The sequence below is a fragment of the Neolamprologus brichardi genome, chromosome 4, assembly GCF_056152115.1.
Source record: "Neolamprologus brichardi isolate AB-2024 chromosome 4, ASM5615211v1, whole genome shotgun sequence".
Classification (NCBI taxonomy): domain Eukaryota; kingdom Metazoa; phylum Chordata; class Actinopteri; order Cichliformes; family Cichlidae; genus Neolamprologus; species Neolamprologus brichardi.
The window spans coordinates 6,316,358-6,334,822 of NC_142107.1; the positions used below are offsets into that span (position 1 = coordinate 6,316,358).

The 18,465-nt window shown below is 41.7% G+C and overlaps 1 pseudogene across 1 annotated transcript; it reads left to right on the forward strand.

The window, feature by feature from the left end:
• Window positions 1–576: 576 nt before the first annotated feature.
• On the forward strand, window positions 577–17,384 carry LOC102782752 (uncharacterized; annotated as a pseudogene). Its single transcript, XR_015719015.1, has 5 exons — window positions 577–1,029; window positions 1,911–2,078; window positions 9,611–9,735; window positions 10,075–13,316; window positions 16,952–17,384. The product of XR_015719015.1 is annotated as an uncharacterized LOC102782752 (transcript).
• Window positions 17,385–18,465: the final 1,081 nt, after the last annotated feature.

An 18,465-nucleotide genomic window follows, 5' to 3' on the forward strand; every position in this document is an offset into this window, starting at 1 on the left:
TTAGATAAGAAAAAAAAAAACATGACAGAACAGGTAAAACAGCTATGTATGATCCGCTGATGGTTTTCACATGAGGTGCCATGTAAATGATTTACTGGACAAATCGAGGGATGGACATCTTCCTGCTGCCAGCGGTGCAACACTTCATAAAACTGGGAAGCCCTGAAGGTCACGTGATAAAGGTCTGCCTTTTTCTGAAAGCGTGTGGGTAGGTGTGTTTTGCCTGTTAGGGTCACACCTGTCGGGCGGTGCCGCAGGCAGCATGTCGCTCATTATTTACTTTCTCTCTTGCCGGGTAGCCTTTCAGCTTGGTAGTAACAATGGCTCAGTGTTAATGCATTATGGCTGACCAGCGGAATTATAGCGCTGACCGAAGCAGGCGACAAGATGAAAGATATTTACCAGACCTCGAGCTAAGCTGCTCAGCTCTTTTAAAGAAACGCGAGGAATTAAAGCACACAGGTGCGTCTGTCTTCAGCCAAAGTCTGGAGACGTTTTGGAGAACTGCCTCGTAGAACTGGGTGGTTCATGAAAGTTGTATTGCTATTTTTCAGTTAACTATTTCGGGCTCGCGACATGGCTCTATCCCAGCTTCAGTGCCTGGATGATAACCACGTGAACCCGCGGACGCACGAGTCCAAGCCCGAGTTCTTCTACTGTGAGGACCAGCGGCTCGCGCTGGAGGCTCTCCTGCGGGATGGTCGCGAGGCGTTCTTTAAATACCTGGAGGCTCGCGGCCTCCGGGGTTTCCTCTCAGACCCGGAGCTGGAAGCTCTCACCGGCGCCGTCGAACCCTATGACCCGGGCTTGGAGCTGTTCTCGGGGGATGCCGAAGACGTGCAGACCCCGCTGTCGCTTCACTACTGGCCAGAGCTGTCGGACACGTCCATCCCGCAGATGGACCTGGGCTGGCCCGACAGCGATGCGTACCGGGGGGTGACGCGCACTACGGTGTACACGCAGCCGCCGCTGGATGGTCACGCTCACATCAAAGAGGTTGTCAGAAAAATGATCGCACAGGCGCAAAAGGTAGGTGGGCCAATACAGTTATGATAATTTTAAATGGCACTATTCATCATCAAATTGTGCATTAAATAATATATAAAAATAACCATGTTTAAGTGCGGATGAAAACTTTGTTTTCTCGTCAATATTTATGTGTGTTTAAGCTTCCTGGATGACTTGTGTGTTGGTTCATCTTCAAAGCATGCTAATGTTTACTCATCTGAGTTCATTCAATGACTGAATAAAAATCCGAAAATATTGATTTCTAGCCATCCTAACTTTTTTTTCTTTAATCAGCTGTGCATAGTCCAGAAATTACCCACAGTGCTGGCATAAAGTCTAAAGGAGTCAGTATGGTCAGACTATAGACTGCTGACCAAATGAGTAAAGTGCAGCTTGATTTATGGCCATTATCAGCTATGCCACTAACAGTGGACTATGTGTGCTAGGTGGGGTATTTGCATGGGTATATTGCAGCGCTTATGCCTATCAGTCAGTGTTTGTGTCTGTTTATGCGGCTGAGTCATCTGGAGGTAGAAATTTATGACATGTCTTATTTCTTAGCATCACTTCTCTGTGTCGTGTTATTTGCCTGAAACGAGCTCGCTGGATCATTTTCCTCAAGAGCTTCAGACAGAAAACGAGTTATCGGTTGTATAAGTAGCTGTGAGAGCTGGGAGAACTTTCCCTCTGCATAGGAAACACATATTTTACTTAAACCTGAAACACAACTTGAGTGTTATTTGTTTTGGCATAAAAATGTGTTCGCACAGTAACCTTAAGGCTGAGGCTTTTATCCTTCTGCTCTGTAATGAATTTTGTTTTCATTTTCATGCATGAACTACATAAGAGCATCTGAGGTTGATCTAGGTTCTGTGCCTGTGCCTGTGCTTCTGCGTCTCCAGGTAATCGCAGTGGTGATGGACGTCTTCACTGATGTCGACATCTTCAGAGATTTGCTTGGTGCTGGTTTCAAAAGGAGAGTTTCTGTTTACATCCTGCTGGAACGCGCAACGCTACCTCATTTCTTGGCCATGTGTCGGAGGGCCAACATGCACACCGGACACCTCAAGGTGAGGCGGAACCACCCACTTCATCATTTTGCATAGCAATTTGAATCTTATCATCAAAGAGTGAGTCCAAATTCTAAGTAAAGCTGAAAACAGTCATAAAAGTCAGCCGTTCAGTTTTCCCACAGCACGCTGTTGGACAGACGTCGCCATTCAAAGCGCCGTCTTAGGCAATAAAAGGTGATTACGACTCAAATGATAATGAGATAGAAAGTGAAATTTCATTGTGTGACATATGAGGTCAAAGTGTTACAGGGTAAATGTTTCACTGACGAGTTGAGTGTCTTTGCCTGTTGGCCCCAAACGCACGTGCATTGAAACCTTTGGGACAAAACGGAAAGTCTTGCCGTGTTTTTGAGCCTGAAATAACTTTGTAAGGCCGTTGATGTAGAAAACAAGGACAGATTATCTCACAAAATAAGCAACTGAAGTCAAGAGACTTCTGTTATGCACGGATAAACAGAAGCACATGCCGGCTTCCCCTCTCTCTTTTGTCTCTCGCTGTCTCCCTCACACGCACACACGCTAGAGTCCACACAACCACCAGTAGATCCACCCAGCTGGTACTGCAACAATAAATCCCACTCTGCCTACCTTTATTGTTACATATCGTAAGTAGCTAGCTACGATCAAAACACAGATATGAAACAGATCTTTCTCATGCCGGGACATGTTAAAAGGGAGTTTCATGGAATATAAAAATGCGTTTTCACTGAACTGTTTTCTTGGGGCATAAATCTTTAATAGAAAGCTGCCAAAGCAAACACAATCACTTTAACTTAAGTCAACCAAAAGAAGCAATCTCTTTCTGTTAGGTGTGATCATTTCCCAAGAACAGTTTAGGATAGATTACTGGTTAAATTGTCATTGTGTAGGATTAATGTTCTCACATATTACTTCACTGTGTAGTGTTTTTTAATGGCGTAGTCATCATTAGATGGGGCCTCTCACAAGGTCTGCTTGTTTCACTTGGACACAGTTTTGCATGACAGGTGGAAGAAGGAGCTGAAATCATCCAACGCAAGGTGTTTCCAGTTGGAGCGTTTGGTTCAACTGTAAAGGATTTAAATTTTCCACGAGTACAGAAGAAAATTTAATGGAAATTTTCCATGAAATTGGCAAAATGAAATTTACCTGATTGTTACAGTTTACACCAAGCACATTGTCCTCAACAGCTCTTTGTTTGATTGAATAAACGTTTGATTTCATGTATTTCACTTACATTTTGGTCAAAATTGAAAGAATAATTTGAAATTGAAATTGAAGAATAATTTTTTTAGGGTATTTACTTGAGCTATGTTTCGATCATGCCTACCGTCTGCAGCATTAGCCTTACCTTATTGGCTCGACCTGTGTGCTTAGTGGTCCCTGTAGTACTGAAGAAATATTTCAAAATATCTAAAGTAGCATGCATGCGTGCAGATCATGCAGATAAGAAAAGATGCACAAACACTCACACTTGTCACTTTATGCCTCAGAGTAACTAAAGTTAAACAGGCTTGACAGTCTTTCAGTACCATCTGGATCCAATTTGCCAACAAAACAGCAAGAAATTCAATAGCAGCAGTGTTTGCTTTGTTGACAAAAGCACATGTTTGTGTGGCACATGACATGATACATGATAAGTGAAAGCGGTTGCTCGGTTTAATGAGTTTTTCATATGCGATTCATACTCGCTGCATTTGCCTTTTGAATTAAATGCCACGTTATTAGTTCCTACTAAGACATCCCAGACCTTTTTCTTGCTTTAGATTCATAAGCACTGAGAATCTGTCTTTAACAGATTTACTCCTACTTGCTTCACAGTAGACACACAGGCTGAAGTAAATTAAATATTTGATAGCACAGTGGCTCTGTATGAAGAAAAAACATTCTGTGCCACAGTTTCTTCTAATATTTATGGAGAGACAAGTGTATCTCCTTCAGGTAGGTCACTCTCTGGTTTTAGCCAACAGCAGCGTACACTGTACACCTGAGAGAGAGTTTTAAAATGACATGCAAAGCTGCTATTCTGTTTAATCCACGGTGGCTCTGCAGCAAGTAAAACAACGCTGTTAAGAGATGGATCCAGTGTAGTAAGACACAATCTTGTTTGTTTGACAGCCAGCGTGCTTCCTTTCTCTTAGTCATACACTGCGAGTCTGTTAGGTTGTCCTATGAAGTGCACTGGAGGGGCTTGCTCCCTGATGTGTCATATACTGCTGCTTTGTTATACTGGCAGGCAACCTTTGGCGTGGGGCCTATTTCACCAAGTAAAACTACATAGCCATTTATGACATTAACAGCCCTCTGTGCACCAATAGATGCTCATCTATGTGGAAAATCGGAAGAGCCAGGAGACAGGAGTACGTGACGACGATGAGCAGCTAACACAAACATCTCTAAAAGTGACAAGTCTGTCAAGAAAGACAATGAGAGGATGACTTGCAGGAAACAGGTGATAGTATGGGAATTTACCACAAGCCGTAAGTGACGAGATAGAGCGGCTGGAGGGGAGGGATGGGAGGAGGAGCAGATGAGTGGTGAGATGAGTTGCCAAGTGAGTGAGAGTAAGTGGAATCTGGCACCTGAGTGGGCAATAAGGTACCAAATTCTTCTTACTCATCAGTTATTCAGGGAGGTTTTCTAGGAAAATATCCAACTGCCACACTTCAAGCTGACAGAGCTTCATTTAAGTAGTTTAGCAAAGCGTGCACATTGACTGTAGAGACTGTTGAAACCACAGTGCACTCGGAGGTGGTTTTATTTCCGCATAAAATGCATTGAACAACAGCTCAAATGCTCGTCGTCATGAACTCGGAGCATGCAATGCAATTTATCGAATCGGTTAACCAAAGGAATGCACTGCGGGAAGGAGAAAGTTTAGGGTGTGCCTAAACGAAGGAGGAAAACAAGTGTTTCTACTGTGAGACAAAGCATGCCAGAAAAAAAGAAAAGAGGAGGAGCTGAAACAAGAAGACTGACTGCATAATGTTTTGGCTGCATCATGTCACTTTCAGACAGACTTAGCACTCAAAGTTGTGTCAAGGCATCCGGAAGGGCAGGCTGAAAATCCCCAGGTCAGACAGTGTAAGTCTACACTTACAACAAACCAAAGGACTACTGTGTCAAGGTGACTTGAGGGTCTGTTACACACCTCTCTGGGCTTATGGAGCTTATTTATGTAATGCTGAGTAACGACAACAAGAACCACACAACTTACGGTCAATATGGTGTAATGGTGTGATTTTTTTTTTTTCTCTCTCTCCAACGTTACTGTATTATGTTTGTAAAATGATATTGTTAGTCTAATACTTCCATGCATTCTTTTTTGGATAATGCAACAATTAACCGTGATAAATCATCCATGAATATATATGTGTTGCTGTCTACATAGATTGAAATTCACATTTAACTATTACATGAACATTTCTTCTTCTACATGAATATAACCAGAATACAACCAGCTGGCAGCCTGTTGAGTCGAGTCCCTCAAGTTGCGCTCATTGACAAAAACTCAATCAGACTGATGGCAAAATGCTGGCAATCTGTCTGCATTTATAAATTAGACAGCAATTCTTTGCAGACCTCCAACAATCTCTCTGAGAGTGACATCAGTCAGTCCACGTGGTCATGAGTGCAACACCCTCAATCTCTGGGCAACCACTGAGTCACCACAAGTTGCACTCGGTCGCAGAATGTGAAAAAATTCAATATTGTCACCAGGAAGCCACACTTTTTTCCCCTTTTTTTGTAGATGCAAGGAGATTGATGTCCTATGTTTACTCATGTAACTTAAGTATTAGCTTGTTGTGAATTAGGAGGTTAAGTCTGTCAGATGGCCTTTCAGTTCAGTCGATTTAATGAGAGTTTGCTTGCGTCCTGTGAGCTTATAGCACTGCCTAACTTTGTAAACCTGTTCATGGATACCTAAACCTTTATTTTTTATTTTAACAACTGGGATCTCTTTGTTGGAGCTGAAACTAAATAAATTGTTTTTAACACTCAGCGGTATTTTATATTTGAGAACTGAAGAAGCAATTGGACCTATAAATGGTCAATGACAACAGAGTTGACAAGCAGCTAGTGATGTAGAAAAGTGATGGAAGTAAACCATGTTTTTTAAAATAGTTTTATACAGACTTTTAGCTCTTAAACACTATAGACAATGAAGAAAAACACCCTAAAAGCACCTTTTGGGGTGTTTTTAGGGTGGTAGTGTTCACAGTGTTTCCACCATATTTTAATTTCTTTAATAAAATATCAATATTTAGTGTTCCCGTATTGATACAATATCGCCACGCAAGTATTACGATAAAAAATATTTGCAACATTTAACTCTGAAAAGTTTGACTGAGTCAGACTTTCTAATATCAGTTTATGATTGCAACAATGATATTGCACCATTCAGTTATTATGAACCTTACAGTGGTTAAATGTTAGCATTGCAACATACATTATTTTATATGTTTGGGGTATAGTTGAGAACAGGCTTTTCACAGAGGTCATGTTTGCACATGTATATGCACAGAGATTGCATAGGCTTAGTTGGTATCTATTTGTCTTTTGCTTTCTGAAAGTGCATTGGGTTAGATGATGATGTGAGGATTCAGTTACTGTGGTTACTTTCAAGCGCTCCAGTTTTTCTGTTAGCACTGTTCATGTACAGCATGTTCTTAAGCTGTTTCTAAAAGCAACAAAATTTCAAAGTGAAAGTAAGCTCAGGATCAGACATTTGTTTTAGTGAGTAATCCAAACCGTGCAGCAACACCCATCAAACATGATTAAAATTGCGGCGTCATCTCCTTGGTCAAAACTTGTCAATGATTGATGCCAGAAACTGAACCGTACATATATGGATGTTGATGTTGTGTCACGTAGAATAGTTGTTGCGTCAGCCCATCTCTTACAAAGTGAGAAATGTATATCAGATTACTGCAAAGAAGAAATGAATGGTATTTGTCTCTGTTTTGTTTTTTTTAGTACATGATTGTGAAGAGACTTTAATGCAACTTGGTCTTCTCCATGTACACAAACTAGTATTACCGCAACCTGTTTTTAAGAAATACACACTTTTAAGGTAGTCACAGTTTTGTATACCTCTGTTGTATTTCATTTGTTGCATGGTGAACCTAACATCAGGCTCTTTCCACGATGTTAGCATCATACAGTCAGGAATGATATTATTCAAATGTGCCATTTAGCTCAGTAGGATAAGTGATGAGGTCACAGGTTTCAGTCACCACAGCAGTCTGTGTAAATATATATAGTTCTCATTCATTTCATTTTTTAATTTTGTTAATTTAATTTTAATTGATAAAGAGGTTTTAGAAAACTATCCTTGAACACAAAATTACTGTTGATAGAAAGTCTAACAAGGACATCCAGATATTGTTTAAGAAGCACCTTAAACCAAGGCATCAGTTCAACTTTTAATTTGGAATTTATTTTTTTTTTCAGCCACCACTAGCTGCTGAGAAAAAGTTGATGGCTATTAAATGTGTTTGGGATATTAACGGCTAACCTCTTGTTGTGGATGAATAATTTCAGACATTTTCGTCATCTTCTATTTGCCATATTATGACGTTTGTCTCTACTAACTGAAACCGTGAACTTTTACTGAAAACAATTTAACTCTCATCCTCCATCTTCCCTGTGCTAATGTTTTATATTATCCTAACCATAAGTATGGAAGAGGATTAGGGCCACAGGAGAAACAAAGAAAAAAAAAGTGGACATGTCTTTTTTTCTTTTCTTTTCCAGAATTCTGACTTTAATCTCAGAATTCTGGAAAAGAAAAGAAAAAGATGTGGCCACTTTTCCCCCCCCCCTGGTGGGCCTAATCCTCTTCACTGTAGCTAGCCACAAAGGTAGGACATAATTGTGTGCCAACTAGCACAACGTCACTAACCCTCCAAATGTTGCTACTATTTAGTTTTCTGTCTCTGTCAAAACATGGTCGAACATCTTTAGAAACTAGCTAGCTAATGTTGTGCTAGCTTATAACACAGCTAACCTTACAAATCCTCTTGTCATGGATACCTGAACGTTAAACTTTATTGTAACATCTGGGAGAATAAACGCATGGATCATTTTGTTTTAACCTAAAAACAGTACAGACTTTTTTTTAACACTAAGGCTACATTCACACTGCAGGCGAAAGCGCATAAATTACGACTTTTTTGACCCTATGCGACCCATATCCAATCATGCTATGACAGTGTGAATGGCACAAATCCGATATTTTTAAATCCGATCTGGGTCACTTTCGTATGTGGTACTGAATCCGATACATATCCGATGTTTTAGAAAGCGACTGCTTTTTGAACGGTCATGTCGCATTAAATCCATCTTTTACGTCACGGACACAAGACAGACAACAATTATCAGCTCTGGACAAGCACCGAGAAGACATCGCAAACTCTTCCTGGTTATCCAGTGTAGATGTTAGTGAAACTGGTGAGAAGACGACGTTGGAGAAACGTTGGAGAAACGTGAAAATTTTAATTTTATTTTGTACTGTATAATCCTTTGAAGCACTGCTCCTCTCTAAAACAGCAATAAAGATAATTATTAGATTTTACAAAATAACTTAAAGCAAAAATTAGGAAACGTAAAGTCCAAAACAAGTCTTTATATTAACGGCCATCAGTCAAACCATAGTGCTTGGTCTGGATCTAAACAGAGTGCAGTGTGTGAGACGTCGTCTTTTGCGCATGCGGGCCGCTTTGAGGATTCAGACTAGAGCGCGTTTGCTGTCACATTTTATTTGTAGTGTTGTACAAGCAGACCAAAAATTTGGATTTGATCCAAAAATTCGGAATTGAGCATTAAGACCTGCAGTGTGTATTTCAACATTTGTTTGATTTTGAGATCAGAAGAAGTTATTGGACCCAGAAATGGCTAATGACAATGGACAGATGGAAGGAAAACATGTTTTCTGTTGAAAGGAATAATTATTTTCATTATAGGCTTTGAGCCTTAACACATTATAGGCAAAAGCAGGTGCAGGAAAACTGACTCAGAAGGCTTATTTTATAACACATATGCTGTGCTTTTAAGAGGCATGAAAAAACAGACAGTTTCCAACAAAGGTGGGGAATATAGGCTTTCAAATCAAGTAAAGACAAGCCAGACATCATAATGTGGGTTGTGTAAGTTTTAAGCAGAGTGTTTACACTGGCTGTAGTTTGTGTAATTGCTCAGATGTTTGAACACATGGAGCAATTACCTTAGATTAAGGCAGTAAGTGGAAAATGACTGCTAAGGACTTCTGTATCTATGTTTTAGGGATTATTATTAAGAAGTACCAAAATGCCAGGCAAACAGTTGTTTGTTAGCAAAAAAAGAAAATTCTACATTGGCTACATTTGAGTTGTAAATGTTTGATATTACTATTATTTGTGGATGTTATTGTTCTTTGGCTGACGTAGTGTGACTCACGGTCTCTACTCACATTGTTGGCAGCCTTTTATTCTGTAATGCAGGTCACAGGTTATGAAGGCAGTTTTGGGTCTTTAATATGTACAAAAATTGCGTGTTTGTTTGTGTTTCAGCACCTTCGTGTCCGCTGCTCAGAAGGAGCGGAGTTCTACACGAGGTCCTGCACCAAGGTCAGAGGGCGAATGGGTCACAGATTCATGTTCGTTGATGGAGACAAAGCTGTGTCTGGGTCGTACAGGTCAGTGCGCATTACGTGTGTGAGAAAGAGGGAGAATGTGTCAGAAAAAGATTATCGCCTTGTGCTCCACCTGCTTTTGAAACTGCCAACTTGGCACGAGAGATAAATAAACAATGCCTTGTCGACATAGCAGACAAACAGGTTGTAAATGTATCCAATCTACCATAGTAACCGTGCAGTTCCTAAGTGACTGGATCATTATACTTTTACGTTTGCAGTCATTGCTGATTACTTCATTATGCTTGCAGTGTAGTGTAGTTTGTTTTGTGGTATTGTGGTGCAGTTTAAATAAGTCTGAATTTGCATTTTTTTATTTGTTCATATTTGTTTTTTGTGCAGCTTCACTTGGATGGCCTCACGTCTGGATAGGAATCTCATCACCGTGGTTACAGGGCAGGCTGTGGATGGCTTCGACCGACTGTTTCGCTTCCTCTATCTGTCCTCCAGTTCTGTTGACCTCCGGCAGACCATCACAGAGCCTGAACCTGAGCCGGAACCCCTCCCACAGCCCGCCCCTGTCATACCCCCTTCTGCTGACATTGCGAGGAAGTTGTACAGCCCAAAATATGCCCTGGTTGCTTTGACCAACCCCGGCCCCACCACCTCTGTTAACCAAGAAAGCCCCAAAGAACCCCAAAATCCAGAGAACTCCAAGAAGAAGAGGCGAGGCAAGGCTAGTGAAGAATCGACAAAAGAATCTCCTCCTCTCCATCCTGGATTAATAAATCTAGAAAAAGCATGCTTAGTCGCATACCTGCCCACATGGCCAGAACCTGACCCCCCCAGTGATGTCATAGGGTTCATTAACGTTCGGGATGCCAAAAAACCAACTCAAGTCCACTTGCAGCGTTCAGAGATGTTTGAAACCAGCCAGGCGATCAGGTTTAGCAGTCCGTTCAGCAGCACAAAGGAATCCAAGGAAGAAGTCGCCAAGCCCACACAGGCGACTTCTAAACAAGAGGAGGTGAATGCACTGCAACCAGCACAGGCTAAATGCATGGTTGATGATGCTGTAGAAAAAGCACAGCAAGCACAACTCAGTGATGTCACACATAACAAAGAGGCATCTGAACAGAAATCACCTGCATCTGTGGAAAAGTCTGACCTGCAGTCAGACGCCGCTAATTCTGTCAGCGCCAAGAATAAATTTGATTTAAGCACAACCACTAACCAAGAGGCAGGCCTTGATACTCCCTTCGGTGCACAAACATTTCCCCAATCCAGCAGCGAAGCACCCGCTTCTGACGAGGGGAAGATTTCCCACGCAGAACAACCCGTCTCATCAAACAGTCACGCTGAGTCAGGCTCGCTCCCAGAATTAAACACAGAAAAGGAAGCAGAACCTACAAGTAGATTGAGCACACAAAGTTCTGCTGTGCACAGGACACACACCCCAACACCAAACTGTGCACACACCCCTCAAATTCCCGACTCCCCAGAATTAAACACAGAACAAGATACGAAAGAAAAGACCGCACCACCACAGGCGGATTCACAAACACGAGCTGTTCACAAGCAACTGCAAATCTCTACTGAAGTGGCTTCTAGCATCCAGACTCCAACTGTCCACAGCAACATTTCCACCTCCCTGGTTTCTGCCACACAGTCTAAAAATAACCACATTCCTATTACTACAGTGCACTCAAGCACATCTTCTAGCGCTTCTGTTCCCTCCACCAGCTCCTCTGCCCTTCCCCCTCTTACTTCTTCCGTTACAACACCAAATCCACCCCTCCCTGCATCCTCTTCTTTGACCCCAGCTCCCCCTATCCCTAAACCTCGTACCATACAGATAGTTATGAGTGACAGCAGCACCAGCAATGGGCAGAAACTGCCGGAGATCCGTCTTGTTAGGAGGCCCGAGGCCAGCACAGGGCCACTCGTGGCCCACAGTGCGTTTGATGTGGCAGCTGTTGAGCAGACATCTTTGGTAAAAGAGTGTCAAACTGTCCCTGAGCTGCAGGACGGCAGTACCAGTAAGGCAGGGGCACAAAAAGACACAGAGAACACAGGGAATCCTGAAGAAACTTCAAAGCAAGAATCTAAAGAGACAAGTGTGGAAGCAGATGAGCAAGACGATGACGGAGCAGCATCCCAGATGGTCGCTGGAAGCGAGCTGCACAAGTCAGACGCTTTGATTAATGATGCACCAAAGGCAGCCGCATTGAAAATTCAAGAAATCATTCCAAAAGATGTTGACCTCGAAACTTCCGAAGATTGCAGGATTATTGGGAAGATGGACGCACGCTGTGTAGCCACAGCGCAGGCAGCTACAGCGAGCCCTGAAAGGACTCTGACAGGCTCTGAATCTGGTGATGTGTCAGACAAAAAAGGTGAAAATATGACACAGTGCAGAACATTTCTCGCAAGAGTACATGAACCCCAGAGGATATCATTTTCTAAACCACAGGACATGGATCAGATGGAGGCTCTGAATTCTTCGACAGCGCCAGTGTTCTCAACCTCATGTCTGCGACCTCATAACGGCGATGGCGCACACACATCTGCTGCAGACACCCACAGTCAGCAAGGTGAACAAGTAAGACTCACACATGTAGACAATGAGGTTAATATGCGAAATACTGCAAATCACAACACGCACAGCACCTTTCAAGAACAAACTTCTACAGGACGTGTTGGCACACACACGCCCGAAAAAGCCCTGCGTTTACACCTCACCGAAACACACCTGCCGGACTTCCGTTCACAAACACCTGTGCACCAATCACAGTCGCTTAAAGCACACACTCCCACTCCTGATGGATTTTCTCCACGCACGGCAGCCTTGGATTCTCTATCGCCAGACATTTTTGATGGTTATATCTCCTCACGAGAGGACTCCACTCTCTCCACCACCTCTGAAGAGTATTATGAATGTAGTGACTCGCTTTTTAACGAGCCTGTTTTTGACCACATGGCTTCTCGTGGCCAGGGGATGATAGCGGATCACATTAATTTTGCACACACAAGTAGTCTAAATTCTCCCGCCACTGGCACCGGTCCTGCACACATAAATTACAGCTCAAGTGATGCTACATTAGGTACGGCACACAGTGAAACACAGACTTTGACTGGGGCCGCTAAAGTCCCCAGTTCTTCTTTACTTGGAAAAAAAAGTGGAAACTAGGGAGGTAGAGAACAAGGCAAGTGAAGAAGAAGCAAGTAAAGAGGACGAACATGGGAGGAAACTGAGTGTGGCCGAGATGAGGGAAGAGCAAGAATCCCAGGGGACAGAGATGAGAGGCAGTGAGGATACTAATAGAATAATGGAGCAAATTAAACGAGGCAAAGATTCAACTGAAACAGGAGGAAAAGACAAAGAGGTCCAAACGCCTACGAGAAAGGTGGCAAGGAGCCAGTCAGCTGCAGACAGACTGGTGGATGGAGGAATGACTGCAGGAGGGTCAAGTAAAGAGAGATCAAAGCCAAAGCGATCGTCCGCTGGTGACATTAAATCAACAGAGGGAGGGAGACCAGACAGAGAGGGGAGGGAGAATGCTTCAAACCAGGTGGAAATAAGACCCAGGGGTACAGAGAGGAGAGCGAGCCCCCAGTCAAAGAGGCAGACAGAGGGACAGAAGGTATGAGCACTGGTCAGAATAACATCTAAAACCAACAAAACGTTTCTTTAGTTTGCCAATCATATCCAAATGGGTATATATACAACTGGATTTTGTTAAAAAACAAAAACATGACACTAATTAATTGAAATTAAGGTAACACATTTTTCCTTCTTTGACAACTTCATTTAAAAAAACACAGTTTTTCAATTGGTGACCTTGAGACACTTAGTTGCTGCTGTATGTCCATCGTTTCCAGTCTCTGTGCTAAGCTGAGCTAAGCAGCTGAAACTGTTTAGTATGCAAACATGAAAGTGGTGTCAATCTTCCATTGGAGCCTTGGTAAACATATCTGTATCCGCCAACATCCTTAGTCTCATGAAGAACCGCACCCATTGCGTTGCCAGGGTTCATAATTGGATGCCCAAATGTATTTTACAACTAAATGAGGGCAAAATAAATGTTTTAGTAGATCCCAAGGCTTCACTCCGTGTTAACTTGCGTGACGGAAAAAACCCGAAGCATGCCAAAAATGTGGGTGTGATCTTAGCTTGTAGAAGCACATGCTCACTATCTCCAAGCCGGCCTTTTATCATCTTTAAAAAACAACATATCTACAGTTGTAGGTGCTTCCTGTCACAGTCTCAGCCTTTTCTGATGCTTTTATTTTCAATAGAAAGTTATGCACCTTTTCCTACTGTAACAATGCAGCTATTAAGTAAATATATGCATAATTATATTTCACCAAATCAAAGGAATAACCCCAACAGTCAAACATTGACTTGGCGACAGCAGGGAAGAAAAACTCCCTTTTAACAGGGGGAAAACTCAAGCATAGCCAGGCTCAGGCAGGGGCAGCCATGTGGTGTGACAGGTTGGGGGTGAAGGGTGGTAGACAAGATAAAACACATGCTGTGGAAGAGAGCCATAATAAGAGATTAATAACTAATGATTAAATGCAGAGATGTGTTTAAACACATAGAAAAGAAATAAGGGAAGAAGAATCAGTGCGTCATAGGAAGCCCTCAGCAGTCTAGGCCTATTACAGTGTAACTGGGAGGATTCAGGGTCATCTGATCCAGCTGTAACTATAAGCTGGAACAAAGGGTGGGTGTCTTTTATATCCAAACTGGGAGTTGGTTCCACAGAAGTGGGGCCTGAAAGCTGACGGCAGAGTTGCAGGGAGAGTCTTAAATAAAACCAAAAAGTTTAAACATCCTTCTTATTTCTTCTTCTCTTCGCCTCCCAGTAAAATAATTTCTCACTGCTTGTAAAATCGATGAATGACAGCCTCTTTTCACTCTGTCGATGTGCTTCCTGAATCTAGACCTCCTGGCATCGCTTGAATCACAAAGCAAATACTGAATGATTTCTAAATCATCTAGTTTTATGGTCCCACTCTACCACTTACTACAACTACTACTGCTACACCAGTGTGTTCTTTTAAAAAGAGACTCAAAGCGTATCTCTTTTTGCACGTGTGTGATCAATGGAGAAATTTTTCAGGATCAGTGTTATTTTTATTCCTATATCTTTCATCCTGCTCATCAAAATCCCTTTTTAAAGTGTAAAAGGTGATCGTGGCTCAAGAGTTGGCAGTTCGTCTTGTAATCGGAAGGTTGCCGGTTCGAGCCCCGGCTCCGACAGTCTTGGTCGTTGTGTCCGTGGGCAAGACACTTCACCTGTTGCCTACTGGTGGTGGTCAGAGGGCCCGGTGGTGCCAGTGTCCGGCAGCCTCGCCTCTGTCAGTGCGCCCCAGGGTGGCTGTGGCTACAATGTAGCTGCCATCACCTGTGTGTGTGAATGTGTAAAGCGCTTTGGGGTCCTTAGGGACTATGTAAAGCGCTATACAAATACAGACCATTTAATCTCTTATTTTAGAAGTTTTTGCCTTGTGTAATGTCCTTCTTTTTCCTTCTGCTTTGAAGCTTGTTAAGTCTATGCCTGTCATATGAAATGTGCTATATAAAGAAACTTGACATGACTGGAGTTGGTAACAACTTGAAATAGTGCATTTATCAAAGTGTCTTTTTGTTCTTCACTGACAGTTTTTTATATTAAGGTTCATCTAAGTTTAGAAAAATTGAATGTGAAAAGCTTTAATAACATACAGTATTGTGCTAAAGTCTTGAGCCACCCCTCATTTCTTTATGCTTGGGCAGGAAAAGTATATAAAGCAAAAACAGAGTTTGTACAATTCTCATTTTGAACCTTTTTTATATGACTGCATGTTTTTTCAACACAGTCTGAAGTCTGTTAGGCAGCCTTTCTGCAATTTCTTGAAGTAGTCTTCAGGAATAGTTCTCTAGGCTTCTTTGGATGTTGGCTGCCTTTTCTTTTGTTCTGTCAAGATGATCCCATACTGCTTCAATAACTTGAAGGTGTGAGCTCTGGGCTTTAATCACGTATTCTTTTACTGCCTTGGTAGTGTGTTTTGGATCATTGTCATATTGTCATGCTAATAAAATGCTTTCCAGAAGGTAATGCATGGTGGATTTTTTTTCTGCATTCATAAATTCCATCAGTTCCAGTAAGATCCCCACCAGCTAAAATGCAGATCCAAATCATGACAGCGCCTCCACCATGTAGACTTACTGTTTTATCTTGCACCTCAGCTGGCTCATGATGATTTAAACTAAATTTTCAAATTTGGATTCATCACTCTATAAGACCTGCTGACCCTGATTTTCAGTCCAGTTATTATGTGATTTGTATATATCAGCCCTTTCTCTCTGTTTCCCTTCTTTAAGAATGGCTTCTTGACAGACACCTTTCCATTGAGGCCATTTCTGATGAGGCTTCAGTGAACAGTAGACCATTGAAGGCCCAGATGCTTCTCTCAGGTTTATGCTGGATCCCCCCCCTCCCCCCCCCCCTGTTTCTGAAGGACATGACTTTCAGATACTGTTCCTCACACTGCAGGCTTATAGCTCTTTGGGAATTTCATCATTGTTAAACATGTGAAAAGTAGCCGTTGTTCAAAGAAGGAAAGCCTCAAGAACCATTGCTCAAGATCACTTAAAAAAAAAGTAAAGAAATATATAACAAAATCAGGGTTGGATCAAGAGTTTTGCACATTTTTGCATATAATTTAAATCCTATGTAATATAATTTAAAGCATTTGTTTCTGTGTGTGTGTGTTGATCCATGAACCTTTCACCAGCAGAGCATCACTAAGTTGAAACACAACAGCACAACCATGCTTTGTTCATTATTGAAGAAGGATGCCTCGTGCGAATAAAGGTGGCATATTTATAATGACGTGCCGTGCGTGTTTGCACTGATAGAGTATTTAAAGATGAATAGGTTTCACATTTATTTGTGTTTAACTCACTCACTCTTGCCCCGAATCCACTGCCTTTCATCTCAGAGTACTCAGTCTGAGTCAGTGAAGTGTTGTTTGCATGTTTTAGCTTATTTCAGTCATGTAATATTAATGGATGTGAAAATAACACAGACACTTTGCACCCTCTCTTTTCCATTTGCAACAAAGCTTATATGTCGCTTGCTAATGCGTGTGTGAGTGTAAGAATCCTACACTGCATTATAGATAAGTTGCCCCACATATAATAGAATAAATATGAGAAACTGTTGTCTGCAGAAGTGTTACACACACCCTGAGTCAGACATCTCCTCTGTCTTTCTTTTTTCTGCAGCTTTCACACTCTTCTCCCAAACCTCAAAAAAAGAGGGTCCAACGTAGTCCGAATTTCTTTGATAATATGTCATCTATTCACAAAACGTCAACCAGACCACCGCAACCACTGGTGACGGGTACTGTGGGATCTACAACTGGACGGAAACGGGTCTCCCAAAGCCAGCAGAGCCAGGATTCAGCAGCACAGAACCAAACTCCTTATCCAAACTCCTCCTTACCCACAGATACTCAGTCTCACAACCAAACGGCATCCGGACCGGAAGTGCAGGACGGGAGGACTCCATTTAACTTGAGTTTCAGCCGGCTGTACAACCTTAAGGGGATGAATGGCAAAGTGAAGAAGACTCCAGCACACAGTAAAAGAGGCAGCGTGGCCACTCCAGCACATGAGAGTAAAACCACCAGCTAACGTGGTCACTGGTCATCACGTCTTTTTAATGTTACTGCGTCAGGCGAAATCACCACTGGGCCAATGTTTATATACCAAAACATGTTGTTACCTCTTTCTTGACTCCTTGTGTTGTATGACTAATTTTTCATGTTTGCATTTAAACTCGTGGAGATTTATTTTTCATATTTAAATCCAGCTGCCTGCCAAGTTTACAGCGAGCTTTCTTCCCCGGGAGGTCATGACTTCAGGTGCAATAAAAAGACTAGACCAGAGTTTGCATACATTTTTAATAACTCGGATAAGGAAACTGAAATAGTGTGTTTTCATTCTCCAACCTCGGGCGTCAGTCAAAGAAAACAAAAACTCTTACATCAATCAGCTCTTTGACTTACTGTATTTAAACATGCTGCACATATACAGCAGATAAAGCGAAAAGAAAAACAATATATTATTAGCATTACTGGATGACTCCCATATGTTTTTGTGGATTAACGTACGGCTTTAATATTGTATTTTCTATTATTTTTTTTTAAATTTTTGCTGTTTGATTAATGGGGATTGATGAAAATGTACGTTAATAGTGTTTAAAACTGGTCCCATCACATTTTTCTTTTTATTAAAATGTACACACTTAACTGCATTTACATAGGACTATATTATATACCATATTAAAGTTCCGGCTGTTATCTAACATTACTTTACATTTAATAAAGAAAACGCTCAGCATTTTGTGACTTTTTTTTTTTTACAGCACTCTGGAGCATTTGTCCTGAATTTGTAATATATTTTTCCCCTCTGTATATCTGTACATTCAAAAAGGGGGTGCATGTTAAAAAAATGAAAACAGAATTATAATTTTATTTAGGTCATTTGGTATTGTCACACTGAAAGGCTAAAGAGCAGTTTTCTTTTTTCACATCAAATGTATTTTTTTAGATTCTTAATATTTTTGTCCTGGAAGTGACTGTGCCAACAGACTTGCTGCCTCTGAAGACAGATAAAGATGTTCTGAAGAATTGCTGCAGGAATGCACCAGATAGTGCACAGGTTTTTCCAAATGAGAGTGGAAATGTGCAGGATGACCAAGATGCTAAAAATCACAAATATCATATGTCATTTGA